Source organism: Ambystoma mexicanum, chromosome 3p (assembly GCF_040938575.1).
Source record: "Ambystoma mexicanum isolate Mex_15411 chromosome 3p, UKY_AmexF1_1, whole genome shotgun sequence".
NCBI classification, from domain to species: domain Eukaryota; kingdom Metazoa; phylum Chordata; class Amphibia; order Caudata; family Ambystomatidae; genus Ambystoma; species Ambystoma mexicanum.
The window spans coordinates 3,045,406-3,065,483 of record NC_090925.1 but is presented as its reverse complement, the minus strand read 5'-3'; the positions used below and the strand labels follow the sequence as shown (position 1 = coordinate 3,065,483).

General features: G+C 50.6%; 1 protein-coding gene across 4 annotated transcripts in view; it reads left to right on the top strand.

Annotated features, from left to right (window-relative positions):
* Positions 1 to 11,209: 11,209 nt before the first annotated feature.
* Positions 11,210 to 20,078, top strand: part of LOC138580058 (uncharacterized) — a 387,791-nt gene continuing 378,922 nt past the window's right edge. For 2 of the 4 annotated variants that reach the window (XM_069650297.1, XM_069650295.1), the window contains exon 1: positions 11,215 to 11,406. The gene's annotated coding sequence lies outside the window, so the exon portion shown is untranslated. Of the gene's footprint in view, positions 11,407 to 20,078 lie in introns of all 4 variants that reach the window. The other 2 variants (XM_069650299.1, XM_069650298.1) reach the window with 2 other exon arrangements.

Below are 20,078 nucleotides of genomic sequence, written 5' to 3'. Positions count from 1 at the left end.
GGCGCCTGGATTAGTTAAAACACAGGTCACCGCAACCCCCACGGGGAAAGAGGGTTAGGGTCCACGGATTAGATAGGTTTCGGGATGGTAGGATAACCGGATTGAGGTTTAGGGAGATGTTATGGATAGGGAGAGGGTTTTAGGGTCAAGTTGTTCCCAGGCTCTGACCTTCTGAGTCTGGACTACCTTCTCCTTGGTAGTTGCCTTTGTAACTCCTTGGGCATTCATTCAGTCATGTATTTACCACATGCATGCTTTACCATCAGACTGGAACCCAGCACTTGTTCTACACATTCACAAGTTTGCCCAGTCTTGGCTTTTTCTGTAAAAACACAATATTCTATCAGGCTTCTATCTACAAATCACGTCTGCCCCTTGTTAAATACACCACAAGTAAACATATGTTCAGATACAATGCTTTGGTCACATAATGCACTTAGCTCTAGTGTTCTGAGTCTTCCAGCGCGCTTCTTCCGCCCGCCGGCTCCGCAGACTGTGCGTTGCGAAACGATCTGGTCGTTGTCGATAGCGGCTCACTCCTGACAAAAAGGGAGAAAATTAGCTTTGCCCTTTCACGCCTTGTGGCCTTTCACAAATGCTCGCTACTGCGAATACTGCATAGAATGGCCCGCAACTGGCGAGCATACTGCTACGTTTGCACCCGCAACTGGCGAATGCATGTCACATGCAAAGTTAGTGGGTTAGTTAGTTCGCGAGCTTTCGCGTATCTCCCCCGCAGTGTGTAAGTTTTCTCAAAGTCACTGGTAAGCGGAGTCTCTTTCCAGTGCACACCTCCCTCTGGTTAACTTAAAAAAGCAGGCAATGTACTTATCTTTGACATCGCGGGGCCTGAAGGTGTGTCCAGTGGCGAGGGCGGCCCCGCGAGAAGTTTCACCGGAGCTCCGTGAGATGCGTCCTCTCGGCAGCAGAGTCGAGCACGGACGAGCTTTCTGGGATCGCGCATGCGCAGTAGTTTCTTCGCGCATGCGCGTTGTGTCGGGCGTTGTCCTGGGCGTTCCTGGGCTGCTGGAGCTGTAGTTTCAGGCCCGGGGCTGCTGGGAAGCGTAGTCTTCCTGGTTTTCTGTGTCCTGCACACCCTGTACCCCTACACCAAGTACATCTGCAATGGGGACAAAGGTGGCAGCGACTCAGAAACGTTCCACCCACAATCCCAGTAACCACCCTACCTTTATTCTTACCATGTGGGCGTGATGTAGGCCGTGGGTTTCTGACAGTACATCCCCTCCCTGCAGAAGGGCCAGGTTTTGTGGGATGATTGTGATGAAATAAACGTACCAATCTTGGGGCATGCACATTGGTGGCAGGTTCCCAGGACCTATCCTCAGGGCCAAACCCCACCCAATCAACCAGGTAATGCAATCTACCTCGCCTCACTCGTGAGTTCAGTATGGCCTTTACTTCGTACTCGGGGTACCCTTCTATGAGGACAGGTGGTGGTCTTTCCATGCGCATATGGGGTTTTGCTGGTTTTAGGAGCGCTACGTGAAACACAGAGTGAACCCTCATGTGGTCTGGAAGGCGAAGTCGCATCGCTACTGGGTTAACCACTTGTGTAATGCGAAACGGGCCTATGAAGCGGGGCTTCAATTTTCGGGAACCTGAGAGGTGCAAATGTCGTGTTGAGAGCCAAACCCTATCACCCACTTGATAATCCGGGTTAGCACGGCGCTTTTTGTCAGCATACTTCTTGGTTGTGTTCTTGGCTGTGATCAGGTTTTGTCGGGCCTTTTTCCAGACCTGCTTTAACTGGGCTACTTTGGTTTGTACTGAGGGCAATGCATCCGGAATTCGTTCTCCACTTGGTTGCACGAATGGGTTGTATCCGTAAGTCATGAAAAAAGGAGAATATCCTGTGGAGGCATGTTGAGAATTGTTATAGGCTAGTTCTGCTAACCACAAGAGTTCAACCCAACCCCCTTCAGTGCCATGTGTAAAACAGCGAAGGTACTGTTCTAGCGTCTGATTCAGTCGCTCAGTCTGTCCGTCGGTCTCGGGGTGGTAACTACTAGACATCTGCAACTGTATTCCTATTTTCTTACAGAAATGCCTCCAAAACCTTGACGTAAATTGCGTTCCCCGGTCCGAGACTATGTGTTGTGGTATTCCGTGCAGGCGAACGACATGTTGTAGAAAAAGATTTGCAAATTCCTCCGCCGTCGGCTGGCCGCTACTGGGTATGAAGTGAGCGAGTTTAGTAAATGAATCTATCACTACTAATATCGTGGTTTGACCCTGATCCGGGGGCAATTCAACAATGAAGTCTAATGATATGGTATGCCACGGCAGTGAGGGAGTGGGTAAAGGTCTCAATAGTCCCGCTGGTTTCTTATGATCTGTTTTATTTCGAGCACATATTTCGCAATTTGCCACATATTCTCGCACGTCTTTGTGTAAGTTGGGCCACCAATAGTGTCGTTGAAGTAATTCTTGTGTTTTGTGCACCCCCGGGTGGCCAGCCAGTGGGGAGTCATGGCACCATTTGAGGGCTTGAGCCTGTAGACTCTTAGTCGGTAAATATACTTCTTTGCCTTGGAACGGTATGCCTTCTTGTAAAGAACGTTTTAACTGTGGGTTTTCCCATTGAAGTAACTCTTTCGCTGTCATGGCATTCCCCACCTGTTCCAGCAAGGTATTGATTATGCTTCTTACGATCTTGGTTAAGGGCACAATGGGTTTTGCCGCTTCCTCAGGTCTAGGAGAAACTGATGGTTCCGGATATCTGGAAAGTATATCTGCCTTCTTATTCTCCTGTCCGGGTCGGTATGTTACCATGAAATCAAAGTCTGCAAAATACATTGCCCATCGTAACTGCCGTGGAGTGAGAGCTCTTGCTGACTTCAGGAACTGAAGATTGCGGTGATCCGTCAGCACCGTTATGGTGTGCCTTGCTCCCAGCAAATAGTGCCTCCATTCTACGAAAGCCGCCTTTATGGCTAGTAGCTCGCGATCTGCAATGGTGTAGTTTTGCTCTGCAGGGTTAAGTTTTCTTGAGTAATAAGCGACTGGGTGTAAACGTCCTGATTGGTCTCGTTGCGATAATATCGCTCCCAACGCATAGCTCGAAGCGTCCGTTTCCACCAGAAATGGTAACGTTGGATCCGGATGTAACAGAACGGGGGCTGTAGTGAACGCCTCCTTTAGTACCTTGAAACTGTGTTCTGCCTCCGTATCCCACACAAATTTTTTCCCTTTCTTGAGCAGACGGGTCATGGCTAAGCTTTTCTCCGCAAACCCCTGGATAAACCTTTGGTAGAAGTTTGCAAATCCTAGTACTGACTGTAGTTCCTTAACATTCTGCGGGGCTGGCCAATCCAGAATTGCTTGTACCTTATGCGTATCCATTTTTAGGCCTTCGGGAGAGAGTATAAAGCCCAAGAATTCCACTGTGGTGCAATGAAACGTACATTTTTCCAATTTAGCGAACAGATGGTGCTCTCGTAAACGTTGTAGAACGGATATGACATGTTGCACATGTTCTTCCTTATTCCGGGAGTAGATCAGTATGTCGTCGATATAAACAACGACAAAAATGTCTAGGAAACCACGTAGGACTTCATCCAAGAAGTGTTGGAAGGCGGCGGGTGCGTTACAGAGACCGAATGGCATGACCTGGTACTCATACAGTCCAAATTTCGTTCTGAAGGCGGTCTTCCATTCGTCCCCTTCACGCACCCGCACCGGGTGGTAAGCACCTCGTAAGTCCAACTTAGTGTACATTGTGGCTCCTCGTACTTGATCCAACAGGACCGGTATCAATGGTAGGGGGTACCGATTCTTGATTGTTATGCGGTTTATCGCACGGTAGTCGATACACGTCCTGAGATCTCCAGTTTTCTTCGGAACAAAGAATAATGGTGAAGAAACGGGAGAGGTGGAGTGACGGATAAACCCATTCTGGAGGTTGGTGTCTATATACTCTTTGAGATGTTGGTTCTCGGATTCCGTCAAGGCGTAAATCCGGCTGCACGGCAGGGCGGCTCCTGGTTCCAGATCTATCCTACAGTCAAACGAACTGTGCGGTGGTAGAGTTTCTGCCGCCTTTTTACTAAAAACATCATGAAACTCTTGGTATTCTTGTGGTAATCCCACTAGCGGCTCTCCCTTGTTTTCCTGTGTGGCCCCTAGAACCTGCACCATATGTCCCAATTGTTTCGTGCACTGTGTACGGCAGAGACTAGAAGAGAAACACACTGTTCCACGTGCCCAGTCAATCGCCGGGTTATGTAACGCCAGCCAAGGTAGCCCCAGGATGAAACCGAACTGGGGGGCGGCGATGACATCGAATTGAATGCGCTCTTTATGCCCTTGGATGTTCAAAATCATCTCCCCCGTTTGCTGTGTCACTGGTCCTGATGTCAACAGGGATCCATCGACTGATCGAACCTCCTCATGTATGTTCTTAGTGGCAACTGGTAAACCCAATTTAACAGCATAATCAGAGTCCACAAAGTTACCGGTTGCTCCTGAATCCACCATTAATGTGATGGCTTGATCCCTTTGGCGTGTCTGAAGAATTCCAGTAACGGTAACATGGGCTTTGTGTACCTGTGTCACGTTACCCAATAAATGCTTGGGGGCACTGTGATGATTTTGGCTCGGCAGATCCCCCCCCTTACTGGCGAGCATTGGCGTTTCCCGACGAAGTGGTGTTCTTTGGCTTAGCCCCACATTCCTTCACAAAGTGTCCTGACTTGCCACAGTACATACACAGCTTTTCTCTTCTGCGTTTCTCTTTTTCTTCTTTGGAGAGTGGTCCGCGGATCGTTCCGATTTGCATGGGTTCAACTTCCGAAGTCTTCTCTGTTGCTTTTGAACCAGGTGCAGCTCTTGGATAATCCGCTCTTGTCGAATACTGTTTGGTCTCCCATTTACGTCTGTCTTGCTTCCTTTCTCCTTGCCTGTGATCTAAACGTAGGGCTAACTCTATCATTCCCGTGCAGGTGGTTGGTTGCGGGTCCACCTGCACTATTAGGTCTTTCAACTCCTCCCTAAGGCCTTGATAAAAAAGGGCCAGCCTTTTTTCATGGGGCCACTCTGCTTCAACCACTAATCTGTTGAATGTTGTCACATACCAAATGAGTTCCCTACTTCCCTGCCGTAAGGCGAGTAACTCTCGGTCCCGGATCAAGGAGGCCGCCTTCCTATTAAACATTTTACCGAATTCCTCCTGAAATTCCCCCCAATCATACAGTAAAGCATCGTCTTTTTGTACTAGGGGGGTAGCCCATGCCGCAGCATCCCCCGTGAGGTAGGAAATCACGAAGGCTGTGCGGGACTGGGCCGAACGAAAGATTGTTGATTTAGTCAAGAAATGCAACTGGCATTGGGTCATAAATATGGAGAATTTTTGTGGGTCTCCCCCGTACCTTTCTGGGGTGGCTAAGGGCATGGGCAGCTCCGTGGTCACTTGAACCTGTACTGGAGTAGGGGGAGGCCCATCTGGCAGGGGTCTACCTTGTGCCGTGATTTCCTGCACACGGTGAGCTAGTGTAGCATAATCCTGCCTTGTCGCTTCTAAAGCATCTTTTAGTTCATGTAGGACGCGAGCTATGTCTTTCATGGTGCCGGAGTTCGTGCTACTTGGGCGTGTGAAAATACGTGGGTCCGTGCTTCTGTCAAGGCGAAGTCCGTCCCAACGCGGAAGTAGCAAGAACTCCTACCTCCCCTTGACGGTCTTGGCGCCTGGATTAGTTAAAACACAGGTCACCGCAACCCCCACGGGGAAAGAGGGTTAGGGTCCACGGATTGGATAGGTTTCGGGATGGTAGGATAACCGGATTGAGGTTTAGGGAGATGTTATGGATAGGGAGAGGGTTTTAGGGTCAAGTTGTTCCCAGGCTCTGACCTTCTGAGTCTGGACTACCTTCTCCTTGGTAGTTGCCTTTGTAACTCCTTGGGCATTCATTCAGTCATGTATTTACCACATGCATGCTTTACCCTCAGACTGGAACCCAGCACTTGTTCTACACATTCACAAGTTTGCCCAGTCTTGGCTTTTTCTGTAAAAACACAATATTCTATCAGGCTTCTATCTACAAATCACGTCTGCCCCTTGTTAAATACACCACAAGTAAACATATGTTCAGATACAATGCTTTGGTCACATAATGCACTTAGCTCTAGTGTTCTGAGTCTTCCAGCGCGCTTCTTCTGCCCGCCGGCTCCGCAGACTGTGCGTTGCGAAACGATCTGGTCGTTGTCGATAGCGGCTCACTCCTGACAAAAAGGGAGAAAATTAGCTTTGCCCTTTCACGCCTTGTGGCCTTTCACAAATGCTCGCTACTGCGAATCCTGCATAGAATGGCCCGCAACTGGCGAGCATACTGCTACGTTTGCACCCGCAACTGGCGAATGCATGTCACATGCAAAGTTAGTGGGTTAGTTAGTTCGCGAGCTTTCGCGTATCTCCCCCGCAGTGTGTAAGTTTTCTCAAAGTCACTGGTAAGCGGAGTCTCTTTCCAGTGCACACTTCCCTCTGGTTAACTTAAAAAAGCAGGCAATGTACTTATCTTTGACATCGCGGGGCCTGAAGGTGTGTCCAGTGGCGAGGGCGGCCCCGCGAGAAGTTTCACCGGAGCTCCGTGAGATGCGTCCTCTCGGCAGCAGAGTCGAGCACGGACGAGCTTTCTGGGATCGCGCATGCGCAGTAGTTTCTTCGCGCATGCGCGTTGTGTCGGGCGTTGTCCTGGGCGTTCCTGGGCTGCTGGAGCTGTAGTTTCAGGCCCGGGGCTGCTGGGAAGCGTAGTCTTCCTGGTTTTCTGTGTCCTGCACACCCTGTACCCCTACACCAAGTACATCTGCAATGGGGACAAACAGCGACTCAGAAACGTTCCACCCACAATCCCAGTAACCACCCTACCTTTATTCTTACCATGTGGGCGTGATGTAGGCCGTGGGTTTCTGACAGAATCCGGATCAAGATGGGCAACTGCTTATTTCACTTCCTAGTAGACTCAGTAGAATCTCCGACCCACCGGCACTCGAGCTGACCCAATCCAGAATCTTCCAGTGGGGCACTGCCATACCCCTACAGACCATTGGACACTTCAAATGCCAACTCCTCCGCAAAGGTCGGCAAACTGACACTACTATACACGTCATCATATGCCTCACCAAGGGTCGCTGCCGCCTCAGCTAAAACACAGCCTCATGTCTCGGCCTTATCGACATCAATGTGGGGGCTGACGACGTAATAACTTCAACTACGGTTCTTCAAGACTGTGAGGAGACCATGGGGGCCATCTCCCTTGTGAGTACTCGAAGTCTCATCACCACACTCAACATCATGCAGAAGTTTCCTCACCTATGCTCAGGCCTGGGAAAGCTGAAGGGCCCCCCAATCAAGCTCCACATTGACCCCTTGGCGAGACCGGTCCCGCAACACCCGAGGAGAGTCGGATGCCACCTCCAGGCAGCAGTCTTTAGAGAACTTAACCAACTGCTCTCTGTTGGCATCATCAAGCCTGCAACTGGGCCCACTCCATGGGTCTCGCCCTTAGTCATCGTGCCAAAGGAACGAGGGAGACTGCGACTTTGCGTCGACATGAGGATGGCCAACACGGCCATTCAGAGAGAAGGACACCCTAGTCCATGCATTGAGGACATGATAGGGCAGCTGAACAACGCCTGCATATTCTCCAAGCTCGACTTGATACAGGGGTACCGTCAACTAGAATTACACCCTGACTCCAGAGTAATATCGACGTTTGCCACACAGGGGGCTATTCTGATACCGGAGGTTACATTTTGGCATCTCATCCGCAGCCGAAATCTTTTAGGAAGCTGTACAACAGATCATCAGGCCAATAGCAGGCGCCCTAAACTACAGCGATGACATTCTCATTTTTGGGACATCCAAAGAGGCACACAATGCCGCCCTCCTGGCCACTTGTGAGGCAGTCTAAGCTGCCGGCCTCACACTCAACATTGACAAATGTCGATTTAGCAAATCAAAGCTGAAATTCTTTGGCCACGTTTTCTCAGGTGAGGGGATGACACCCGACCCGGAGAAAGTAGACACCATCACCAAACTTAAGGAGCCTCAACAAGTGGCCGATGTCCGGTCTTTCCTTGGAATGGCCGGTTACTGCGCCAGGTACATTTCACATTATGCCTCGATCACCGAACCGCTCAGGAAACTTCTGCAAAAGGACGCCATTTTTGAGTGGTCCCCGGCCTGCCAACAAGCCTTCAACGCGATCAAGCGAGCCCTGATGGAAGCCCATCGCCTGGCCTACTTTAACCCCTCTTGGCACACAGAGATAATTGTGGACGCCAGTCCAGTTGGCCTAGGAGCCATCCTGGCACAGACGAGCAGCGCTGAAGTCAACCCCAGGCACGTCGTAACATACACCAGCAGAGCCCTGTCCATGCCCAAATCTGCCTACTCCCAGGCTGAGAAGGAGAGCCTGGCTGCTGTCTGGGCCTGTGAACACTTTCACAATTTCATTATTTGCAAAAAGTTCACCCTGATCACCGATCACCAAGCGCTACTATCTCTGTTTGGCAATCCCTGCACCAGGATGCCCTCGAGGATAGAACGATGGGGCATCTGTCTACAGGAATACGACTACAACATTGTACACCACCCCGAGGCGACCTGAATCCAGCAGACTATCTATCTCGTCATCCGACGGACCTCCCAATTGCACGCAGAGGTGATGCATGTGTATTGACTACGTGGTGGCTAAGTCGCTCCCGACGGCCCTGTCGCTGGTAACGGTGGCGGTAGCGTCAGCAGCAGATCCCACTACCTCGCTCACCATCAGCCTGATGAACTCCAATAAATGGAAGGACTACCGACGTGTGATCTTGGCTCACCCGGGGGTGTGCAAAGAGGAAATTGAAAGATTAACCAGAGTGCAGACCGAGCTCGCTGTGAAAGACCGCAACATACTCCTGAGGGGCTGCCGAGTCGTCATCCCCGCTGCCCTCACAGCTGATGTTGTCCGAACAGCACATGAGGGACACCGAGGAGCTGAAAATACCAAAAAGCAACTACGATGCCATGTCTGGTTTCCGTTCCTTGACTCACTGATAGATGAGAGGATCAAGAACTGCCTCGCCTGCCAGTGCACGGCACCGGCAGAGCCCCCGGTGCCCCTTCAACCCACACAAATCCCAGACCATCCGTGGGAGAGGGTGGCTGCGGATTTCTACGGGCCAATGGAGTCCGGAGAGTACTTCCTTCTCCTCATCGACGAATACTCTTGATTCCCCATTGTCAAGAGACTTACCACAACAGCGTTCCTCCAACGGGCAGCTACCCTGGATGAAGTACTCAGCGAGTGGGGCATTCCCAGAGTGATAAAGTCTGACAACGGGCCACCTTTCAATGGTCACACGTTTGCAGCACTGGCTAGGCACCTAGGTTTCAGACATCTCAAGATAACACCTTGCTGGCCACAGGCGAATGGCTTGGCGAAACACTTCATGGCATCGATAAAGAAGACTCTGCAGAGAGCCCGCATAGAGGCCACCAATCCTCCTCAAGCCCTATGCCGGCTCCTGAGGGACTATAGAAACACCCCGCATGAGGCCACGAAAAAAACCCTGGAAGAACTGATGGTCCGGTACGATGTACGTATGCGCATTGTACGAAGCTCCTCGACACCTGGAGGAGCTGATGTCGAGGTGATCCAGCGGGACGCTGAGGTTAAAGAGAGAACGAAACAAAACTCAGATGCTAGACGCAAGTCACTGCCCAAGGACTTTCCGGTTGGGGATGAGGTCTTGGTGCAGCAGCCCATGGTAAGAAAAACCGACACGCGGTTTGCTTCAAGCCCCATGAAAGTCACAGCCGTGAAAGGGAGAATGGTGATGGCCCAGAACCGAGACAAAGCTGTCACAAGGAACAGTTCCCTTTTCAAACACTACCTCAAGAGAGAAGAGTGAGAATCTCCTCCACCGGAGTCAGACCCGGTACCTCAAGAGCCGCAAGACGACCTGTGGATCCAACCTGGCGGAGAAGCGAGTCAAGCGGAAATCTTCGAGAATCCCTCGACTGAGGAGGGGACCATAGTCGCCAAGAGAGACCGCAACGAGTGATCAGGAGGCCGTTGCGATGGGTCAAAGAATGTTGACCGGGACGTTTGAACTTTCATCCGGGGTGGTGTTACCGTTCACTGTGCCTTTAAAGAAAGGCCCGCCGCCCACGGGGCGGGGTTAATGACGAGGGGTTTGGCCCCTGTTGCGCCAGTTCCTGTATGGCTACGCGTCCTCATTCCTTTCCCCCAGGCCCGGGGCACAAGAATGGGAAAGGATGTGTAGGATGAAAGAAGAATGTCGCGTGTGATTGTGAAATTTCACATTTTAAGATTTAAATCATTTATCTATGAACGGGAAAATAATGTTTTCTATTGTGAAATGTTATGTTTATTATTGGTGATGATTGTGTGAATGATGTATTGTTTTCATTGTTAAAGAGTTGAAATTCAAGTCAATCACAGTAAATAAAAAAAAAAGATAATTTATAAGATTTTATAAACTCTTACTTATGACTTGAAAGAGTTTATAAGAATGCAATAAGAAAATATTTGCCATAAAAGTTCTTAGTGATTTCCCAGTAATGTCTCAAGTTCTGAGAAGTTTCTTACACGAATCTTATAAGGCATTGTTTTGCATGTGAGAGCATGAGAAACTCGCTGCTGGCGACCCACCAACAGATTATTCAAAGCGAGAACCATAACCTGCCCCCCTCCTGCCTGGCACCTCCTGTACCCCCTTTCGTGACTGTGCAAGTGTCTACCGAGCTCTCGTGCAACACATCTAGGATTGTAATATATACAACCCATCAGAAACAACACACACTACAAATCCCAGAATGCAAAGCAAAAAAACCGGCCTGCATAAGCAACCCCTGCATGTCATGGCTCAGGGGCCAGCTTGAGAATTTGGGGGTATCAAGAGACGACGCTCTAGCTTGTTGAGCGGTCACCCATGTTGCCATGGATACATGGTTCAGTTCTGGCGTTTCTTTGGCATGCTGTACTTTCGTTTTAACTTCCATGTTATATATAAGACTACAGTTACCAGAATGCAAAGCGAGAAGCAGGCCTGGATACACCGTCGATGCCCGACACCGGAGACTGTCTGATCTCTCCCTCTCTGCATGTCCCAGGCAGTCTCCCTCCCCCCCCTCCCTGCCCCCTCCCCCAGCCCAGTGCAGCTCGGTGGGTGCAGCTTCCTGCCCGGTGGGTGTGTCGGCTTTACCTGGGACATGTGAGTCAGGAAATACCTGAGCTCTCGGGAGCAGCAGCTCCGGTTTAGCGAGGGAGTGCAGGCCCCGGGGGGGGCGTGTGACCCCCCACCCCGCGGATACAGCTGCGCTTCTGGAGCAGCGGACCGGATTGCAGGCCCCAGGGGGGGCGTTGGACCCTGGAGCAGGTAGGGTACCCGCGCACTGACGGCCTCCCCCACTGGATGTCTCCAGCCTCTCCCCGTCTCTACATGTCTCTCACCCTTGTGTGTTTGTCTCTTTCTTCCTAGGTGAACTCTCCCCTTCCCTCTGCATGACCTGCCCCTCCTGTCTGCCTCCCCCTTCTCTCATCCTGTGCCGTGTGTCCCCCGGGATAGTCTCTTACTCTGCCTTTCCTCTCCCCGGCTGTCTCTAGCCTCTCCCCGTCTCTTCATGTCTCTCACCCGTGTGTGTTTGTCTCTTTCTTCCTAGGTGAACTCTCCCCTTCCCTCTGCATGACCTGCCCCTCCTGTCTGCCTCCCCCTTCTCTCATCCTGTGCCGTGTGTCCCCCGGGATAGTCTCTTACTCTGCCGTCTCTCTCCCCGGCTGTCTCTAGCCTCCCCCCTCTCTTAATGTCTCTCACCCTTGTGTGCTTGTCTCTTTCTTCCTAGGTGAACTCTCCCCTTCCCTCTGCACGACCTGTCTGCCTCCCCCTTCTCTCATCCTGTGCCGTGTGGATAGTCTCTTACTCTGCCTTTCCTCTCCCCGGCTGTCTCTAGCCTCTCCCCGTCTCTTCATGTCTCTCACCCGTGTGTGTTTGTCTCTTTCTTCCTAGGTGAACTCTCCCCTTCCCTCTGCATGACCTGCCCCTCCTGTCTGCCTCCCCCTTCTCTCATCCTGTGCCGTGTGTCCCCCGGGATAGTCTCTTACTCTGCCGTCTCTCTCCCCGGCTGTCTCTAGCCTCCCCCCTCTCTTAATGTCTCTCACCCTTGTGTGCTTGTCTCTTTCTTCCTAGGTGAACTCTCCCCTTCCCTCTGCACGACCTGTCTGCCTCCCCCTTCTCTCATCCTGTGCCGTGTGGATAGTCTCTTACTCTGCTGTCTCTCTCCCCGGCTGTCTCTAGCCTCCCCCTCTCTTCATGTCTCTCACCCTTGTGTTTGTCTCTTTCTTCCTAGGTGAACTCTCCCCTTCCCTCTGCATGACCTGCCCCTCCTGTCTGCCTCCCCCTTCTCTCATCCTGTGCCGTGTGTCCCCCGGGATAGTCTCTTACCCTGCTGTCTCTCTCTACGGCTGTCTCTTCTACCCTCTCTGTGTTTCCGACTGGGGATTGGGAGAGGGAGCGTTCGACTGTTCTGTGCTGAATTAACCCCTTTGCCACACTGGTTGGGACCGGGTCCTGCCCCCCGTCCCCCCCCCCCCCAATCACCCCGACTGGCAAAACTTGATGTTTGTGCCCACCCTTTCCCAGGGCCAGCTCTGGACTTATGCCAGGAATGTGCACTTTTGTGGTGCACTCCTGTCTTGCTCCTGCAGGGGCTGCACAGGTCGGCTGTCTAGCAGAGCTTTGCACTCTAATGGCCTATTCCAGTCGCCATCTTGATGCGGTCCCTGTGCACTCAGCAGTGCCAGGAAGGTCTGGCTAGGCTAGGCTAGGCTAGCCTGTGTATCCCCTGACCAGGCAATCTGCACCAGCAATGGCTGGTCTGCGTGCTCCTGCTGCCACCCTTGTTATGGTAACCCTTGCTCTATGCCAACATTATACATTCAATTCGGGAGATGCTACTGCGGTACTGCTTTTAACTTGGAATTGTGGGATTTTCAGTATAATCGAGAAATGTAGGACACATGTCACAGAATGCAAACTTCAAACCATGACTGGACTAGTGTCTCCTGATTGGAATGGCTACTTGTCAGCATGTATGCAGTGGACAGGTCTGGCTGCTGTCCAAGGGTGGGCATCGGAGGTCTGTTTATCCAGTGTTGCAGATGTGCCAGGCTGCCATCTTTGTTTTGGTTTAACCATCGGTGCACCAGCTCTGAATGCCACCTTGTGCCGTGAAAGGATACTTGGTGCAGTGTTCAGAATGTTCTGGCTGCCATCTTGGTGAAGGTGTCCGTATCCTGTGTCCTGCCCAGTACTCTGAAGACTGCCAATGTGTTTTGCCCTGAGTGGGAGGTTTGGGGAGTGAGATCTAAGTGTGTTTGGGAAAGAGATTGAAAGGAAAAAAGGGGGTGCGGATGAAAAAGACTACGTACAAAGCTGCTGCTGATCGTCTGGGTTATTACATTCAGGTATGTTTATGGTTGTAAACATGTAATAAACTGACCGTGTTTTGCCAGAATAAGAAGAGCTTGGTCTGGTCCCAGTTAAGAAGAGCTTGGTCTGTGGATGACGAGCGGGTGTCTATGTGCTGGTGAATCTTGCTGATTTTCTCTATGAAGAAGATGTTGATTGTGGTGGAATTTTCGATGGATTGTGGTATGGCAGGGTCGGGTAGCGTGTTGATGCAGTGCTTGCCCACTTTGAAGAGGGATCTGCTTTTGTTGTTGGCTTCTGCGATGGTGTTCTGATAAGATGCCTTGGTTGTGCTGATTAGTTTTCTATGGGTTGCTTGGAGTTCCTTGAGGAGCGCCAGGTCGGATGTGGTCCTGGAGCAGCGCCAGGTTTTCTCTTGTTTCATGATGACTCTTTTGCTGAGCCTAAGTTCTTGCGTGTACCAAGGTGCAGATGGTTTCGGTTTGCACGTGCAAAGTTTTCAGAGGTGCCTATCAGTCAATGGAGGCTGAGAGAGTGGTGCTCAGTGCTTCTAGTAGAGAGTCGCAGTTCGGTTGGGGGTGTTTTGTCCATGTGAGGTGGAGGTTGGTGAGGTCTTCCGTAAGTGCTTCCACTGGGAAGTTATTGAAGGTCCTGACGGTTTGTCTGATGGGTTTCTGCTGGGGGTGCTTGACTGGGGTGATGTGCAGGATGTTGAAAAGCACAGCCAGTTGGTCAGACCAGTCAAGCGTGAGAGGAGAGCTGTAGTGGAGGGAGAGCAGTGTGGTGCTGATTGGGTTGAGGATGTTACCTTTCTCGTGCTTTGGGTCTTTCATGTGCTCTGTGAGGCTGAGGATGTCGAGAAGGCACCGGAGAGCTTCCTTCACCGGTTTTATGACCTTGTTGCCTGGGAGGTTGAAGTCGCCTAGCAAGATGGCATGTGTTAGGCACATGTTGGTGAAGGCAGTGTTGGGTGTGTGTGGTCTGTAGATGAGATGAAAGGTGACTGTGTTCATCGGGGAGAGTGGGAAGTCGCAGGAAAGGACTTCGAAGGAGCCAATGTTGTCAACGTCAAGTCTGGTGCAGGGCCACAAGGTCTTGTGGATGAGTGTGAGGCCTCCACCTGTCTTGTTTGGGCGGCCTCCATGTTGGATACTGTAGCGACTGCGAGGCCTTCACCTGTCTTGTTTGGGCGGCCTCCATGTTGGATACTGTAGCGACTGCAAGGCCTCCACCTGTCTTGTTTGGGCGGCCTCTGTATTGGATACTGTAGCGACTGCAAGGCCTCCATCTGTCTTGTTTGGCCGGCCTCTGTGTTGGATACTGTAGCGACTGCGAGGCCTCCACATGTCTTGTTTGGCCGGCCTCTGTGTTGGATACTGTAGCGACTGCGAGGCCTCCACATGTCTTGTTTGGGCGGCCTCTGTGTTGGTGACTGCAAGGCTGCATCCTGTCTTGTTTGGGCGGTCTCTGTGTTGGATACTGTAGCGGTCGGGAACACGGATGACGTAAACCAGGTCTGAGGTTTTCCAAGATGGAGGAAACCTTCTCAAGTAACCTTGACCATAATCCTTCATTGCCCTTAAGGACCTGATAAATCGGCCCATGTGGCCCATGGGCCCTTGAAGAGGAAGATTTATAAATTGGATCAGCGATACGGCATTCTGAATGGTCTAGTGCCCAATCACCCCTGGGGATCTCAAAATGGGATCTTGTGCGTGTCTTTTTATAGAGGAGCGAGAAGTGATAACATCTGGACTCCAAGATGACATTGCTCTGGAGGCCATTATGGGGAGCTTCTATGTGCTTCAACAGTGCCCAAACATTACGTGGATTGTTGCTTGTCACCACTCGTAACAATGGGTAACTGTCTTTTTGATAGCAAGGGCTTGTCGCCCTCGAGACCAGTTCCTAACATCTTTTTTGAGGCAATCTACTCTTATTTTGAGGTCTTTTGGCACCCAGCTTCTGGTTTCTAAATCTCTTATGGTTTTACAGAGGCGCCTCTTTCTTAACCACATCTCTTCATCAAAGACGTGGTTGTGCACTGGCCGTGTGTATTGCTTAACCCCCAGAGGCTTAACTTTGTCCCATACAAAGTCTTGAAAGGCTAGTGAACTGCACTTTGTCTTGCATCCCTATAAATGCTCTCTGGAGTTCTTCCTTTAAGAATGCTCCCAAGCCTCTGTATTTAGCCAGTCTGTTTCCCCGAGCCTCTGTATTTAGCCAGTCTGTTTCCCCCTTTATTGACCATAACGGGCTGGCACTAGTCTTGCCTATTTGCGGGGCGGCCCCGGATCATTGTAACCTCTAGTCGTGCATGGTCACTGGCCTGGAAGTTGGAACCTAGTGCAGACCTCAAATATTCGGGCAGAAAGGGACACAATAGTCGAGGAGGACTTCCCCCGTGACCAAGTTCCAGATGTTGGTACATCTCCCTCTATCGCTCCATTCGCCATCATCAAGTTCCATTGCGGCAGAAACGATGTCCGTCTCCTGCCTCGGGATCTCGGGATGTCACTGTTTTTGTTTGCAGTCCATCCTGATTGGTGGTGGTAGTATTGCATATTCAATTCACCTGCCAATATAATGTCTATACCAGGATGCTCCAATTTTACCCTGGTCAAAAGATCAGGTAAGGACTCCAAGAGGCTTATGAGGTCACAACAGGCGGGGTCCAGTCTAAATTAATAACCACCAAATGTTGGACGCTTCCTAATGCTCTTAAGTCCAATTAGGCTGGCATCCAATTAGGCTGGCATACCACCATCCCTTGGACAGGGATGGTGGTACTTCCATCCCCATTGCCAGGGAACTACGGGCAGCAATCAAAAGGCCCCCTGATGGCCTCCCTCCCCCCTGGTGTAATGCCAGCTGATGCAATGTAGTAAATCCCTCTATCTGAACACAATTCAACAACCAGGTCTCTTGGAACAGTATGAGATCGTGGTTACCAAAGGTTGCCTCCTTCATGGCACAGACTTTAAATGAGCGAGAGCCCGGCATGTTCCAACCCTCAAGGCGCTATACGTTGCAAGTAAAGACGTCCCCCGTCACCCCCCACACCTAATCTGTGAAAAACTTGGGTCAGCATTTCTGGCACTAGAGACCAGGTCTTCCTAAGGGCGTCGTTCTGACCGTCCAGTCTCTCGCTTGTCATTTCTGGGCTGATTGAATTTGCAACACTCAAAGTCCGTTCTGTTTCTCCCCCCTCGGCCTTCAACCTCCCGGGGCTTGTTCTTTCCCTGGCTGGAAGCGACATATGAACATGCAGACCCTGTTTCTCGAGGGCTTTAGTGGCTGATAGAATAGCCTTAAACCCAACCCTGGTTTTTAGTCGTTCCTCTGCCAACCGAAAAGTATCTTCAATTGGGAAGCTGACAAATTCTGTGTCGTACGAAGAGCCGAGATACAAATCTGGAATCTTCTCGAGGTAAGAGAGGATAGCACCTCGATTCAGAGATTTAGGGTCCTTAGGCCTTTTAGTAAATTTTGGAATAGCAAAGGGTGCTGTTTCTTTGTTCGACCTGGTGGAAGACGGATCATTTGCTGCATCCAAGGTGCCAGGATCCATTATGTTCATTCTTCCGCCGATGAGTAAATCGGGCATTTGCCTTCGAGTCATCAGAATATTCCGCTCTCCATGGTTTCCTGAAGGAGGGGTCATCCGTCGGGGACACTTGTTGCGTATTGCCCTGAGGTACTTGCTGTTGTTCTTTAGTCCATTGAAGGAAAATTGGAGGCAATTTTACTGGCTTAGAGGTTGATGTTGGTGGATTGGTGATCAAGGATCCAGGCTCTTTTGGGATTGTTGTCCCCTATCTCCGAGCATAAACATTGGTGCCCATTTTATATATTTAGGCTTTGTCGCTCAGACCGGCTTTATCTACGTCCTGAGGTTGTTCAACAGTAGGCACCAATCAATCTTTCGTTTCCATCTGGGCAACAATACTCGCCCCGATGGTCTGCACCCTCAAGGCCTTTTGTTTTTGTAATCTCTTTATCTGACGCTTACTTTGAGGAGTTGAAAACTGTTTTCCGCCCATGTGATACCAAGGTAACTATTATAGGCCGGGAGTCGTTTGGGAGGTTTTACTCTTGTGGTTGAGGCTCGGAGAGGGCGTTAATAAAGTCAGCAGTACCTGACTTTCTGGAATGAGGAGTTTTTTGATTCTTTGTTTTTCTTTCCTCATGCTCTCTATTTGCATTTTCTTTCTTTTGGCTTCTCTATTCAGTCGGTTACTTCCATGTCTCGAGTTACTGTTAAATGTGTCTTCTATTTTGGATTGCTGTTGTCTGAGTCTAAGGAATCGCTGCCAATATCCTCCGCCACCTGCGCCATCCTCCTAAATTCCTCCAAAGCAGATTCGGAGAGAGGGGGGTTATCAAAGGTCTGGCCCCGCCTACTACTCAACAATGCGATTTCTGATTTGTCAGTTCGGCTGCTGGTTTTCTCAAAGTGCATTAACAGTTTATCAAATCCTTCCCATAGATTTTCACTCTCCGTTTTTACTGTGTAAAGGGTTTCCCGCATCAGGACCATTTCGAGACTTTGGTTTTTTGCCTCATCCCTTGAATCCTTTAATACTGGTAAGACTGAGGAATGTAGAATATTCCCCAGGCCCGCCATTGAGGATTGACAGAGGCCAGTTTACCTTGTTAATTCCATCAGGATCTCTGAGTGAGTTTGCACTTCTCCCTTCAGCAAGTCAAACACATTCACTGGGGAGTTCAGAATGAAAGACCGGGCCGATGTGGTGGAGTCGTTCAGGTTCCGATCATTTCAGGAGGGACTGGACACATGGGGCGCCGCCGCTTTTTGGACATTTTGTTTTAGATTAGGCGTAAATAGGGAGGACTGCACCATGTCCAAATTTCTATCCAGTGGCCTCATCGTCTCGTGCGATACACCTTCCATTTCTGCCTCAATTGCGGGCAGAGGGAGGGCTCCAGGTCTCCCGTAGTTCGAGATCTCCTTTTTAGGAAGGCATCCTTGATTTTCTTTGTGATGTTGATCGCAGTTATGTGTATTCCGATGGTAATATCTGGGCATGGTTTAAATCTCCCCTAGGGGTTACTCCCTCAGCTTGGTCCACTAAACTGCAGTCCTGAGCATGGTGACTTCCTCATCCATGGGCGTCACGATGGAACCTGGTGGATGTTGGGGTGCAGCTGGATTTTCACCCTGAGACACCACCGTAGGTCCTTCCCACTCAGATGCTCTCAAGTCATCAGCGAGAGACCCACTACGAAGATAGCAGGTTGTTGGTATCGTTAGGTCTTTGTCACGATCTTACAAGAGAGGCCAATCCAGCGCCCGTAGATAAGATCACAAGGCAAGGAGGATACGCGAGGTGAAGACTAAGAATTCTAGAACTATCTTCGTTTTTTGTTTATTTGCCTTAAATTATGATTTGTACGTTGTAAGGGGAACCCCTTCTAGAATCCTCTTGCCCATGTATGCCCAGTCCTGCCAGCGGCCATCCACAAACAATTAAATACAAAGAGGTCTATATGCTCCTAATTTGAAGCAGAGTTACTGACGAGGACGGGCCGTTCTTCTCGTATACCAACGCCCCCCTTTGTGATTGATCAATGTGGTTGGAAGTCACGCCGCAGCAAAAGTGTAAATCCTCGCTTGTGTAGATCTCTCCCTGTTGGTGTGCCTCCGTTCAAAGTATCCTGGCCGCGCACACTGGTGCACAGAGACACAGCCAGACACTCGGAGCACACTCCCCTTGATGTAAGAGTTAAAAGCAGAAAGGAAGAGGCAGGGCTAAGAAGGTGGGTGAGACTTGGGCCACATGTCCTAGATCTTCATGGACCTGCTCAGCAAATGATCTGCGCTTGCACCTGTCGGCTACCTTAACCTCCCACCCTCGCCAATCTCTCGATCAACTGGCATCTTCCCAGCCTGCTATAAAATAGCCTGTCGCAGCAGCGGCACTAAAGGAACCCACTGCAGACCCCCCAACACCCTCTCCTTCTGCACATCTGCCTCTCTTCTTCCCCACCACTTCAGAATCCTTGAGGGAGTTATTTTTTTACCAGACGGTCACCTGTATTGTGGCACATATTTGTACTGCCTCACCTCCAATCTGGATTTCGAAGCAAACACGCCATTTAAACTGACCTCACCCACGTCCCCAAATGTCTAATCACTGCTCAGCGCTCCCCCCTTTCCTCCATCCTCATTCTACTCCATCCCTGGAGCCTTCAACACTCTGGAGCCTCCCTCCAATCTCAAGCGTGTCATTCCTGGATTTTAAGGACATCTACTAGAACAAGTCTTCTTCTGCTCCTCGTCTTGCTCTTCCCCCATCTCTTGGAACTCTTAACACCCCCCCCCCCCCGCCCTTTCTTCCAGTTTGTGCCTCAAGGATCAGTCCAGAGCCCACACCTCTTCACTATTGCACCCCCTCCCAGGGTACACCACTCCCGTCCTGCAGCTTTCACTGGCACCTCTTCACTGATGATACCCAGATCTTAGTCCATGCCTCTTCACCAATGCACCTCCTCCCTGGGTGCACCACTGCACTGATGATACCTAGATCTTAGTCCACGCCTCTTCACCAATGCACCTCCTCCCTGGGTGCACCTCTTCACTGATGATACCCAGATCTCCG